We start from the raw sequence: 12803 nt of genomic DNA, 5'->3' as shown, positions 1-12803 counted from the left end.
AGTACAGGGACCAGCTTTCAGGACCAACTCTGTTCAATACTTAAAGACCAATGCGGAAAATTCAAAAGGTTCGCAGGATGCAATTCACCCTCCCATTCAAGATGGAAATCACTTTATAGAGTCTCATGAGGTGTGAGGATGCCTATTTTCATGACCTAAATTACCTACTCTATTGGATAGAAGAATCTGAATAAGAATACTGACTCTGCTTTTCAGCCACTAAAAAAAATTCAGTACATATTCAAGTATTCTTCGTTGGTGCCAATTTGATCTTGAAATTAGATCTGGGACTGTTACTCCAAGTTAAATGGGCCAGAGTTAACTCACTCTGGGTCCAAGAACTTGGACAAATCATGTCTCTCCAAGACTCAGTTTTCTTACCTGTAAAATGAGGGGTTGGATTGAATTATCTCTAAATCCTTGCCAGCTTTGCCCTTTAGGATATAAATACATTCATAATGAGAAGGACTGAAGGTTTTCCCATCATGCCTGGGCCCCAGGAGTCACTAAGGTGAGTGTTAAAATAAAGATTTTTCTGATTCTGATTCTGGAGTCTAGGTTAGGGCCTAGAGATATGTATTTTTAATAAGCTAAGGGAATTCTGCTTAGCCCGTCTTCAGCCTGCCTGGCATTTGAGAACCCCTAAAACCGAAAGCCCTATGCAGCCAGCACAGACGTGAGTCCTTTGTGTTATTTTAAAAGGTCTCACTGGATAGAAACATGGACCTCTCCCAGATCTCATTCTGGATTCTTTGCCTTGAAACTGAACTATGTTTGTAGACATCTTCCAGACAGCATAATCCCAACTCTGCAGTGGCAGGGAGTGGGGGGTGGGGTGGGGCAAAGTCTTTGTAATTTACTTTCTTGGATTCCCTTTTGTTAGAATATACTCCCAGAGAAACATCAGGGATTAGGAAGGGCATGAAACTTCAGACCTCTGACCTGACTCACCGTCTGCTGCCGGACCAGGAACTTAGCTGAATGTCCCACTTTCCTGGTCTGGAAAACGGCGAGTGCAATCACCCACGTCACATGCTGCTGGCACCATTTTTTGAAGCTGACAAATGCTTTGAGGATTAATAAGGTGCTTGGAAAAAGGGCAGTTTCTAAAACCGTGGTGTTTGGATTCAACATCGATAAGGAACCAGCGGTGCTGTGTGTGCTGGGAAAAAGATACATTAGAGATGATCTGATTTGATTCCAGAGAACTGAAATATCAAAATCCAAAATGCAGGTGAGGTAGCCCTGGCAAAGGACAGGCATTGTCTCAAAATATGTATCCTGGGACAGAGATCCTGAGCTGAGAGTGGGAGAGGGGAGGAGGTTTGAGGAACGAGAGAAAGTCATTCAGGTCAGCGGGAAGTAATTTATATGAACACGGCAGGAGGCAGGCAGGGTAGGTCCATCTCAAGTTCATGGGTATGAATTTCAGGAGTGTGCTGTCAGCTTAGGTGTGGGCTTTCCCCAGGGACATCTGACTGCTTGGTGTAGGCACTACACATGCTGAGTGTGGGAGGTGTGTGGACTTGGGTTATCCAGGCAAGTGCAATGGAGCAAGAGTTGGTGAGAGGGTAGATGATGGAGTGTGGGTGGTATTGATAGGATTAAAGGAACGAGTAGATCATAGGGACAGAGTAGTCCCTTTGCAGAGGTACATTATGGATGAACAACAAGAAATGCACTCTCTCCCAGGAGATGGGAGGAAAAGGAACTGCCCAACTACAGATGAGAGGATTAGGAAGCTGTAGTCTATTTCCACAATGGAATACTACTCAGCTATCAAAAAGAGGAATTTCTGCCATTTGTGACAAATGGATGGAACTGGAGGAAATCATGTTAAGCAAAAATAAGTCTGCAAGAGAAAAACAGATATTGGATGATTTCCCTCATATATGGAACATAAAAAGACAAAGCAAAGGAACAGATAGAACAAATAAATACAAACTTAAAATCTGACAGCACAGCTATGACTACCAGAGAGGCTGGAGGTGGGATCAAAGCAGGCAGGGGGCTCAATAGGTTATGGTGGAAGATTTTTGGTGCTTTGGTAATGGGTGCAGTATGAAGACACGTCTGCAGGTGTGACCCCATTCCCTTGAAACACATACAGCATGTAAATCAACATTACTTCAACACACATAATTTTAAAAGAAGAAAGAAACAGGCTAGCTCACCAGCTTATCAAGTGGTTAAAACATCCTTGGTGCAGGACCATCCCAGCATGAGAGGCTCTAGACTTTAGATGGCAGCTCCAACTCTGGTCACAGGTGACAGGTAAAATAAGGATGCTGTTTGGGAGGCAGAAAGGTAGTGAAAATAAGTAGGGGAAGGGACCGCATACATTGTGTTACCAAGTAGTGGGTTTGCTGCCTGATGCACATAAAGCTGATACACCACTGTAATGCAACCATCCCAAACCGGGGAGGCTCATCACCAGTTCAAGCAGCCGTGTTGGTGTTTTAGCTGTTTTCATGTTCTCCACTGTACTCCGCCTGAAAAAACCACTGAGGGCTCCAGGATTCTCCTTTACCCATCTGCTTGGATCATAGAGATCCTGCTCTATGCCCTTCCTGCCACCACAGTGTTGAACAAAATTAACCCACTACACACATTTATGTTGGAATGTGGGCCCGAAATGATGGAAATTTTTGGAAGCCCAAACAGATTATAAGCTATTTAACTCTGGAAGAAGTGCTTAGCTGAGAGGGGCTGGAAAGGGCACTATCACATGCCTGGCAGGTTGTCAAGTGTCTCCTCTTCCACCCAAACACTTAGGATTAGGATTCCAAATGGTGACGGGCCTGAGGTTTATTTGAAGATGGGGCCCAGGGAGATTAAGTCACATGCCCAAAGTCACACAGCAAGTAAATGACTTAGAGGGGATTTGAATCAGAGCCAGACTCTGGAGCATGACTCCAGAATCCTTCCTCTATTCATTCAATCAGTTTCCAGAAGTTGACTTCAGCCCCATTTGCATTAAAATCACCCCTAATGCTTGCTAAATGCAGAGTCCAGAGCACCACCTCTTGAATCAGACCTTGCTGCCGCGGGTATTTATTTTCAATAAAATAAGCATATGTACCTTGAAGCTCAAGAGCTAAGCAAACCAACATCCTCTAACTGAGATCCTTAAATTCATCTCAGAGAGGATCAGTCTCAACTCCACCCAATCATGATTTAAAAAAACAAAACTTTTTAAAGCTGCTGCAACAATTGCCTCAGGGAAACCCACCTTGAGTTGCTGGTAGCACTGAGGAAAAGGCAGATCCTTGTTTAAATGGCCCCCAATTATGGACGTGGAGGCTGAGTGAAGCAGGTGCAGGCAGGGAGGGGTGGAGATGTAATCCCAGATGATAAAGCTATGTAAACAATTGGCAAATCAGTAAAACATCTTGGTCTTAATGTCACCACCAGGGCAGCAGTCACTCCCTGTCATGAAAGAACAAGGAGTGACTACAGTGGGGAAGGACTTTTGTGAGACCCCCTCCCTCCCTGAGGGTTCTGCTGAATTTCTTAAATCCAGACCCTGGGGCTGTGGCTACCCGGATGGGAGCTTGGCTTAAAACAGACCTTTTTCACTGATTTATAATTGCCTGGTTTTGCTTTGTTGTGTTTTGTACCGTTAGTATTTTTTTTTTACACTGATGTCTTTTTTGATTCCCCTATATTCCTGTTACAAGTGAAACTGTAACAGGGTGGTCCCCAGGAAAGGGGGAGGTTCCAGGTTTCCTGCCCCACCCAAAGGAGGGTGGAGCTGAGCAGGGAGAGAAGAAGCTGCAGAGGAGACTGAGGGAGGAAGGAAGCAGGATGGAGCCAGAAGGAGCCCTGGAGGAGGCGCATGGAGCCATGGAGCTGAGAGACATGTGAAGAAACTGCGCTTGCCTTTTGGTCGTGGACTGGGTGACACAGATGTGGGTGAGACCTGTGGGGAGGTGACCATGGTGGTTTTTGTCTTGATTTTGATTTTGCTCTTTTCCTTCCAGACTTCTCTGGTTGTTTCTGATCCTTTTCTGTGGGTCCCCACTGGAAGATGCTTTAGACTTGTGACAGGCTTTGGGGCCTTGCTCTGGGCCAATCCTGCTTGGGTGGACTTTTCCCCACAAGGGGACAAGTAACTTTGGGTGTTTGATTTAGAAACTATATTCTCTGCTTTTCCTGTATTGTTTCCTAATTGTAATAAAGTTCCTTCCCTTTAAAGTCTCACATGTTTTGTGTTGATGTGGCAGATGGCAGAACCTATTTAGAGCAGGCAGGTTTGTGGGGTCTGGGGTGCCCCTCTCTCTGCCCTGTAACAAAACCATCCAATATTTTTCTTTTTCCTTCTGGCTTATTTCACTAAGCATAATTCCTTCTAGCTCCATCCACATTGCTGCAAATGGCATGTTTATCTTTATTGATTGCTGAATAATATTCCATTGTGTAGAGATGCCACATCTTCTTGATCCAGTCATCTATTTGGGGGCAATTGGGTTGTTTCCAGCTTTTACCTATTGTAAATAGTGCTGCAATAAACATAGGGGTACAGGTGTTCTTTTGAATCAATGTTTTTGTGTCCTTTGGGTAAATCCCTAGTAGTAGAATTGCCAGATCATATGGTAGCTCCATTTTTAGTAGACTGAGGAAGCTCCAGCTTTCTATAGTGGTTGGACCAGTTTGCACTCTCACCAGCATTATAGGAGAGTTCCTTTTTCACCACATCCTCGCTAACATTTGTTGTTGTTTTTTTGATATGTGCCATTCTTTCTGGTGTAAGGTGGTTTCTCAGTGTGGTTTTGATTTGCATTTCCCTGATTATAAAAGACATCCTGCAGGGGAGGAAGAGGGAGAGGGATCAGAGGAAGGGAGTGGGGAGCACAGAGGACTGTGGTGATGGTGCACAGGTGCCTTGGGGAAGGAAATTCTGTGGGGACTCAATCTGAGGGAGTGGGGAGAAGAAATATTATTTTAAAATAAAAAAAGACAAATGAACAATGGTGTAAAAAATAAATGGGCAATTATTATACTAAAAAAAATCAAAAATCAAAAAAAACCCCCAAAAAACCCAAAACAGACCTTTTCCAGAAGGTAAACTGGAACCTGGAGCTCTGGTGAGTTCCCCTTGGGAAGGAGGGAGGAGACCAGAGTGAGCTGGGGATAACAAAGGCAAGGACACTGTGCTCCCGCTCCCTGGCAATCGGCCTCCACCTGCAGCTTAGCTAACAGCGTGTCTCTGGGGTTTCTGTTGCTATCAAATTTATGCCTTATGAAATGTCAAAAGGGAAGTGCTGCTTCTCCGATACAGCAGGAAATTTTCTTTCTTTTTCTTTTTTGTTTTCTATGTAATGCCCTCCTGGAGTATTTTTGCAACCTTGGATAAATATTTCTGTCAATTCAAATGGAAGAGAGTTTATAACTTGTCCAGAAGGAGAAGTTGCCCCTTTAGGAGGCTGTTCTGCAAAGCAGATGAGTGGAGCATCCTGATGTGTGCCTAGCACTGAGCATTTGCACTGAGAGCAGAACCACAGGTGCCTTTCACCTGATGTAATTGCTTGGCAAAGAGAGAAAATATATTGCTGATATGAAGCAGGCAGAGCTTTTCCTTTTTTCATGGTGCCCAGCAGCCTAATCATAGAGACAAATTGCAGGTAGCTGTAAAGACAGAACTAAAAATGGCCTCTGAGTTTACTGCAATCCCAGATCACACCTCCTCCAGGAAGCCTGCTGGACTCTTGCAGCCCACTAGTTGCTTTTACAGGGAAACTAACCTGTCAGGCACATTATAGACATTGCCTCATTTATTCCTCCATGCAGCCTCGTGAAGTAGGGATTATGAAACTCATTTTATAAATGAGGAAATTAAAGTCAGAGTTTAGGTTGAAGACGGGGATAGACCAGGAGTGAAATCTCAGCCTCCTCATTGGGGAATGTTGGCAAATTGTTGAATCCTTCTGAGCCTTGTGTCCTCATGTAGCTGTAAGACGAAGTTTATAATGTGCTTTTCAGATTCCTGAGAATTAGTGATTGCAATCATGCATAATTTGGACTCAGTCTTGTACCCAACATACAATAGACACCAATAAAATTGTAGTTATCACTATCATGATTATTACTCTGGAAATCTACTAAGGCATAGCAGGAATTGAACCCCTGTCTGTACGGCTGTAAAGACCACAGACTTTCCTGGGTGTGTCTTGAGGTCCGCATGTGTGAAGATTTGGACCATTAGTTTTTCATATTTATGTGTTCTTCTGTCCAGTCTCTAGAGGTCATGGCCATGCAATACCTGTCCTTCACCTTCATCACATTGATCTGTCTGGTATCAACTTTCCATTCCTTCCCAGGTACTGACATTGAAGCAATGAATTTAAAAATAAAGTTAAAAAAAATTAAACCACATGGGATGGTCTGAGTTGTCTTGAGTGTTTAAAAAAAAAAATCACAAGCTGATTAGTGAAAAAAAAGAAAACACCCAGAGAGACAACCAAATTGAGTAAAATCAGATGCAATTAAATTTATCACTAAGCTGGGGCAGAAATCCTCACAGTGACTTTCATTCTATATGAGAGAGACACCCATGGGTCCCAGAACAAAGTCCCAGACTCCCTGAGTCCAGAGGAATGCCAGAGGCAACTGGTGTGTGCGTGTGAACTCTGCTAGGTGAGATGACCTTCTCTAGGCTAGCCTTCCCATTCTCTTGTTTGGGAAACCTACTCTGCCCTGAAAAGTTGCAGACAATGATCTGAAATCCATTCTCCCACTTGGCACCACTAGACTGTGCCTCTAGCCCCATGACTCACAGGGATGCCGTGGAGTATAACATTGGAAACAGGTTCTGAAGACACTGGGACAGAATCTTATGTCAGACAGCAGGAACTTCTGGTATTCACGGCTCTATTTCTAGAGTGCAGCGATGTTGAGTGAATGAATGGACCCAAAGTGGTTGGGTTTGAGTTCTAGTACCATGTCTTGGTAGCTGGCCATTCAAGTGAGCTTCCTAATTTCCTGTGTTAGTTTTTCATGCTGTGTAACAAATGGCCACACATTTAGTGGCTTCAGATAACACAGTTGTATTATTTTACAGTTTCTGAGGGCTGGAGATCTGGAGATGGGTTAACTGGGTCTTTAGCTCAGGTCTCATTTGGCTAGAAATTGGAGAGCTGAGGTTTGAAGTGCTCTTCCAAACTCTGAATGGTTGGCAAGAAGAAGACTCTCTTTCTGGTTGTAGTGCTTTGTTGTCTGTTTTATCCTGGTGGTTGGCCATGGATTGCTCTGAGCAATTTGAGGCTGTCTGTAGTTCCTGAGCAACTGCCACAAGCAGCTCTCAGCTTAACCGTTTGTTTCTAGGCCAGAAGGGGCTTGTCTCTCTGACCTGATGAGGTCCGTTTTTGCCTGCTGGACCACACACCTGATTAAGTCAGACCCACCAAGGGTGAGCTCCTTTTTGATGAAGTCAACTGATTTGGAAACATAATCACTTCTGCAAAAGTCTGTTTGGCCACAGAATATAACAAGAACCACAGGAGTGATGCCCGGTTCTTTCCTACACTCCAGGAATGAGGATTATATAAAAGTGTGGGTCATTGATGGTTATTTGGTGGAATTCTTCTCACCACAATTCTCTAGCTATAGAAGGAGGATAATAACAGCAACTGCAGCAACTGCCTTATAACACTGTTGTGAGAATGATACGACTCAGTCGTATCATGGAGTAAGTACTCTGTGAATGTAAGCTCTTCTATCATGGAGTAAGTAATGTCATGGCGTAAGTACTCTGTGAATGTGAGCTCTTCTATTTTACTAGACGTCTCCATGCTATTGAAGAATTCACCCGAATATCACCCACACTTTGGCAGTAGTTGGATTCAGAGAGCCAAGAGCAACTTCATTCAAGTAGGTCTTTCGACAGCAGCACTGTCACTCAAATTCCCATACAGAAGCATGTAAATACACTCATGAGCGCTCTGGGTATATCTGAAGGAAACTGTCACTCCTTCAACTTTTCTTAGAAGGCTTATCCTGAACTTTAAACATAAAAAAAAAAAATCATATGGATACAGCATTCCACGCCAAGTTTTATGTGTTTATTTTAATGATAAAAACTGTTTTCCCTCCCTCTGGGAAAGTCTTTAACAACGTGAGTACTCCAAATACACACACCAAGTGTGTTCAGCTGTCTCTGGAGCCCCTGGGCACAGGAACGTATTCGACTCTCTCTGTTGAGAAGTACAGATCCTCCCCAACTTCTTACCGCCTTGGTTATGACCATACTCGGGAATCTGTGAGCAGCTTCTTGAGCATACATACAATTCATCAGTGACACGCACGTGCTACAGTATTATCTTTTGAGGAAATATATCAAGAATAATAATGTAAAAGAATGAGATAGCAAGTCAATATGAAGAGACGTTCTAACATGTTCTCCCTACACCCTGGTGGATCATTTTGCCAACCTCCTGCAGCAGACACCTTGTTTTGGAGACCACTAGCCCACAGGCCGTATCACAGATTCTACTGGCCTTCGGCTATCTCCTGGCTCCCCCATCTCCTTAGAGAGGCGTGGGGAGCTGCGCCTTCCCAGCCCAAGAAGCAAAACCCTTGGGAGAAAGAACAAAAGGCTTAAAAATTAAAGTGTCACTTTCTTACTTTTTCTCTCTCCCCTCTGTCTCTCTTCCCTGCCCACCCCCACACCACATGCACCTGTCCCCTTATCTCTTCCCATTTTGCTTTTACTCTGTGTTTCTTTTTCATTGTTTTGGTTTAGAAGGCAAAAGGGGCCCATAATGAAGGCTAGGGGAACACTAGGGAGAATTTATTGAATACCTGTTAGGTATCAAGTTTGTGCTACACACTTTCCAGAATAATGTCTTTTTCCAAAAATACAGCAGGCCTGCTTGGGAGCTACTGGAATCCCTGTTTCATACATGATGGGGATGGAGGACACGGAAGATTAAACTGAGTCTCATTCTACACAGGGTATTTAGGATTTGTAGCTTCTGTTAAAAATGACTGAGTGTCTGGATTTTAACACTTTGGTTTTTGATGAGATTTTGTTATGTATTTCAATACTGTTAAGGAAGGGTCAAGATTAGGCTTAAGTGGTATAAATTATATTAACCCTTTCATAATACAGTTGATACTTGAACAAAGTGAAGACTAGGGTTGCCAGCACATACTCAGTCGATATCTATGTGAAACTTTTCAGTCACCCCAAAGTTAACTGCAAGTATCTCTTGGTATCATAGAAAATTGGTGTCAGGACCTCCCCTGTCCCAATCACGTCATCAGATGCAGATGCTCAAGTCCCCTATATGGTCTTCCACATCTGTGGGTTACACAGTTGCAAATTCAACCAATTGAAGTTCTCGGTTGGTTGAATGTCTGAATGTGGAATCCATGGGTCGAAGAATAGTCTGTATAGTTGTATCTGTACAGGTAAAACCAGTGATCAAGAGCTAATGATACAGAGGGGTTAGAGACATCAGACACTCCCCTGTTTTCCTAGTTTCTCTTTGTCTCACAAAGATTCAAACTGTACCGCTAGAGTTTGTAGATTGAAATTACGCCGAAGGACTCTCTTACTGAAGGGTCTTCAGAGATCACCTGGACCAAGTGTTGATAAATTAGCTTTCAGGCCAAATTCAGCTCACCACCTGTTTTTGCAAATAAAATTTTGTTGGAAGACAGTCACACATTTATTTACATACAGTCTATGACTGCTTTCATGCTACAAAAGCATAGTTGAGTAGTTTTCACAGGGACCATATGGTCTCCAAAGCCCAAAATATTTTACTATCCAGCTCTTTATAGGAAAAGTTTACTGGCCCCAATCTAGTTCAGGGGCCTTTAAGTTATTTTGAACTCCCTATAGGTACTCCCTATTAATAAAATAGGTTATAGATACTCCCTATTAATAAAATACCTCATATCCTTTGTGGTATAAACAGATCCAGGAAAAAATAGTTTCAGAAATGGTAACTATGTAGGTAAACATGAAAGACCTCCCCGCTTCTCTTAAACAATTGTCCTTAAGAGATAATTGATTATTTTAAGCAAAAAAAAAAAAAATGATAATATGTTATAGGACTTGTAGTCTACATAATACTGTGTATGTGTATCTTTTTATTTATAAAGAATTTTGATGTACTATTATTCTAATGTATTTTTTCATCAGAAAAGATTTAACCAAAATAGAATTAATAAATGAGTTAAAATAAATGTAAATTATAGTATTTTTCTCTAACACCCTAAGGGTCATTTTTGACTCTTCTTTGGTCTAAATATTTAGAAATTAATCTGGATAATTATTTTTAAACTAAAGGCCTATAAAAGAGCTATAAGGGGTTCCATGAATAATGATATAATTTCATTGAATAATATGGATTTATATTCCGGAAAACCATGAATTTCTTATTTTTGTCCCTCTGCTATAAAGCAGGTCCTTGAATAAGTCAAGTCATTACATAAATAAGTAAATAAATAAATATCCTGACCTACATTGAATAAAATGTTATCTGAGGACCTGTTTTTGGTTACAAATTGTTTCACTTAAAGTTGCTGATTCTAAGAACCTATGTGTGAAATCAAGTGAGAACTGACTGAATTGTGTTTCTATGAAAGATTTTATTCAAGAAAATAATTTCACGGCAAAAATGGATCAGACTCCTGATTCTAGTTTTATTGGAGTAATTGGGACAACACCTGTTCCCTCCATTGTAGAAAGAAAGTAAAATATTTGAATTGTTTCAGACACTGAATAGATGCAGTGAGGGGCTGGGCCCCTGACAGCAGTGATACAAAAGTCAGATCCCTGCTGTTGTCTGCTTGGAGAAACTCTCCTAACTGTCACATGGAGGCTTCCAGAGCTGGAAAGACAGGGGCTGGATGTCAGGGAGGCTCTGGAGTTATCACATAGGGGGCAGAGAATAGAGAGGAGGGTTTTATGGGGAGGGGGGTGGAGAGAGAGAAGGAGGGAGAGAAATAAGCTCTAGAAATCTACACAGGGACCATTCAAATTAGATGCTGAATGCTCTTTGTAGGGTGAAATTCCATGAGGTTGGGCAAAGAACAGCTTATTTTATTTATTGTTTTAAAGATTTATTTATTTATGCATACAAGAGCTGGGGTACAGACCAGAGGTGCGGGGGGTGAGAGGATTCACCAGAGACAGAGTGGGGAGCAGAACAGGTGGATTGACTGAAATCCACTGCTGAGGGGAGCAGCAGGCAAGACAGGAGAGGTCTGCCGCACCATGTGGGTAGCTCCCTGGCCGGGGATCGAACTCATGCTGCAGACAGAGGCTGTGGATTGCTTCAGAGTGCGGTGCTTAACCCCTTGTGCCACCAGAGAGGCCCGAACATCTTATTTTATGAGAACTTTGGTAGGCGATGACTATTCTGTGTGGTATTGATTTTGACATAAAAACTTGCTTTATCATGCATATCTGGAAATTTTACAAAAATCTTCTCACCTATATTAATCAATGAAATCATTTCATTATTCAACAAATATTTACTAAGCACCAAGTACATGACCCTCTTTGTTTGAGGTACAGGAGACACCGCACTAAGATACCAGACCTCAAGCCCTGGCTGCGTGGAGGGCATATTTCTTGCAAGGAGAAGGCGAGAGATCAGCAATACATATGAGTCAACAGTGGAATATGCAAAAAGAAGATAAGAACTGTGATGGAAAATAAAGCAGGAATGGGGGTTGGCGAGTGCTGGGATTTATGGCACATGGAGGTGCACTCTTGAACAGTGACCGATGGCATGCAATGAGTGAGAGGAGTGGTGTCACCGACGGGAAACCAGCGTATGTTCAGAAACCGATGACCCTGCCTGGAGAGACACCTAAGAAGCAGGTTGCATGCGAGATCTTGGCCGTGCAAGCACTTTCGCGATGGCTCATCACAGTAGCTACAGATGTAAGCTAAGGATGCTCATCGCTTCTCTAAGGATGCAAGTGCCCCTAAACTTTTCCACTAGTGATGTAGGAGGGCCAAGAGGTGCCCGCAGTGAGGAGGGGTGTGACACTCACGCGAGACTGTGCCTGGTGTGGAGAATAGCCCATGTGATGTGCATGGAAGGGGAGAGAAAAGGCTCTTCACTCTCATTTTTTGATTCAGCTGGCCTTTGACCTCTCTGAGCACTGCTGCAGGAAGACATCAGCTTGATGGGCCGTGGAAGACAGGAGGTGGGCGTGGTGCCTGGACAGGGAGGCTGGTGCCGGTAGCCAGACAGGAGCACAGTGTAGATCATCAGATTGTTTGAAGTCTGGGACACTCACTAGGCTGTGCTTTTCTAAAAAAGCAAGAACACTGATGAGAAAGTCATGAGCCCCAGAATCCTCACCCACTAATCCAGGTGTTTGTGTGGACTCCAGGCACTATTGAGGATCTCTCTGTGTGTGTCTTTCTCTTTCTTTGTATCTCTGTGTCTGTCTGTCTGTCTCTCTTTCTGCATGCTGCATGATCATGTTCACCCCCAGTGTCAGAGGACAGTAGGTTACTCAGATCTCAAATCGGAGCCACACGCTTGCCATCTTATCTGAACTCCACAATGATGAGCTCAGCTCACGGGAAGCTCTGGCTGCAGCAATGCCTTGGCAACTCCTGTAATTGTCCCCTCTGCAAGCATGAGGGGTGGTGGCCTGGTCAGGGTCTGAGCCATCCTGACTGCTCACCCTTTCCTGCTAAGAAACATGGTGAAGAGGGAGACCTACCTTGAACAGGGAGACCTGTCTTACAAGAGGTCACTAGTGGCAGGCAGGATGCTTTGGAGTGAAGCAGAAGTGGGTTGAATCCCATCTAGTCTGTGAGTTACTCA

This window comes from Talpa occidentalis, unplaced genomic scaffold, assembly GCF_014898055.3.
Source record: "Talpa occidentalis isolate TD23 unplaced genomic scaffold, MPIMG_talOcc4v2.1 talOcc4.16, whole genome shotgun sequence".
Lineage (NCBI taxonomy): Eukaryota > Metazoa > Chordata > Mammalia > Eulipotyphla > Talpidae > Talpa > Talpa occidentalis.
Note: the sequence above shows the minus strand (reverse complement) of the source record.